We start from the raw sequence: 2,095 nt of genomic DNA, 5'->3' as shown, positions 1-2,095 counted from the left end.
TCCAATTTATTTTCAAGACAGTCTTCCTCTTTGGACGTAACTTCTAAAGTTCACTAAGTCCACTAGGGCTCCCAAGTTTACTCAGAGTAACAGACAGTGCCTTCTGGCCCTCAGTGACCTCCCTGATCTCTTCCTGTTCCCTTTAATTACCTGTTCTAGCCACGCCGTGGACTTCGATGTTCCTTGTCTGTGTTAGACATCATTGTTTCACAGATATCACACTGGCGGTACTCACTTCTTTCCAGGTCTCTTCCAGGAATCGGTCATCAGTTTGACTCTTTCTGATTCTTCTGTTTATTCAGTACAATTTTCTCAATGAAGTCAACCATGACTGCCTATTTGTTTGACGATGGCAGGAAGGGAAAGTGAATCCCTTGCATTCTGGACAAGAGCCCTACCACTGAGATGTATCTCTACTCAGAGAACTGTCATTTTATTGTATAACGGTTAAAAAGTATATATTTAGAATTATCCAGCTGGACTTAGTGATCCCAGTTTTGTTGGCAACGTCTACGGCATCACAAACATATGTTGCCTTCTCTCTGTCAGGCCTTATCAGAGTATTGACTTGGGTCACATCACTGTGATAGAGTTTCAAAACAGCCTGCCTGGCCGGGTGCTTGCTGGCCTTGACTGCCACGGTGAACACAAGCATGTGGTCTTCTCTGGTCTTCATGGCTGATTCAGTGGTCAGGGAGGCAGGGAGGTGGGTATTTGATAACGGCATGGTGGACAAGTGAGTTCTCCTGGGCATGTTTCTTTTGGTATTATTTGTGCTGCCTCCAGAGCTTCAGGTTTGGGGGTCACTGGAAGGTGGGTGTCATGGGAATTTTCTTTGTGTTTTGTGGCTGTGGGTGCGTTTCAGCTCTGCCTTCTCAGCTTTCGAGGCTTTTGCTTTGGCTTTGGGAGGGGCGGGAGCTTCCTTCTTCCCTTCAGCTGTATCTTGGCGAAAGGATTCTACTCCCTGCCTTGATGCTTCTTCTAATCGTTGTCACTTTATCCTACCTCAGGCCTCACCGGACCTGTCAGTCATCCCCTAACAAGCTGTAACCGCTTACTTGTTATTTTTACCATGTAGTGAAAAGTTTTCAGCTCAAGATTTCTCTCGAATAGGTTTTTAACAAAGGTTGACCCTTGTTATTGATAGGGATGGCGACTTTAAAATCATTGTTTAACTCAGTATGTTTTGCAAGGATAGAACTTTCCACCATCTTTTTTTTTTTTTTTTTGGTTCTTTTTTTTCGGAGCTGGGGAGCGAACCCAGGGCCTTGCGCTTCCTAGGCAAGCGCTCTACCACTGAGCTAAATCCCCAACCCCTCCACCATCTTTTAAATATTATCACTATTCTTTTTCTTATCGTTATGATGGCAACATGGCCCAATAGTGCTTATTACCTTCATTGTATGCAGCATCTAATTTTGGTCGGACATTTATACATTGTATAGTTACTTCCAAAATATCTTTAAGTCGCTTGAACTATTTAAATGTGACTGTCTAATAACTTCCTTTCCTCCTCAAACTTAAAGGGGAAAAAAATGAAACAAGACACACAGAATAAATTGTCTGCTCTCTGACTTTTTTTTTTTTTTTGCAGAAGTGAAATCTCAAGCCAGACAGCAGAGATATGAAGTTAAAAATAAACCACATTATGTTTATAGGCCTTAAGAAAATAAACCAACTTTCTGTGAAGTTTTAAGTGGTTTTGGTAATTGTTTCAAGATGCCGGATGTTTCAAAGTAGACTGTAAAAACCCTACACGATGATAAAAATGCATTAGCTGGTACTTTCCTATTGAGGTTTTACGTTATAATAGATGAAATGTAGAAGCCCACAGTAAGGCTCTTGTACAATGGCATCTTTAAGCTTGGTGTAATCCAAAAGGGGAAGAATGTATGGAGTACTGAGTCATCTCCACTTTGCTGAGTTAGGGCTGGGAATAATGTATCTTAGCAGCTCCATTCTCTCCTTATCTCTTTAGAATGTCATAAACTTGATTCAAGAAAAATCCTGGAAGCAGACAAAAGAAACCGAGAACATTTATTTTTCTCAGCGAAGGGCTGCTGTGGGTGGCAGGAGAGAGACTTATTTTATAATT

Source organism: Rattus norvegicus, chromosome 5, assembly GCF_021556685.1.
Source record: "Rattus norvegicus strain SHRSP/BbbUtx chromosome 5, alternate assembly SHRSP_T2T, whole genome shotgun sequence".
Classification (NCBI taxonomy): Eukaryota; Metazoa; Chordata; class Mammalia; order Rodentia; family Muridae; genus Rattus; species Rattus norvegicus.
Note: the sequence above shows the minus strand (reverse complement) of the source record.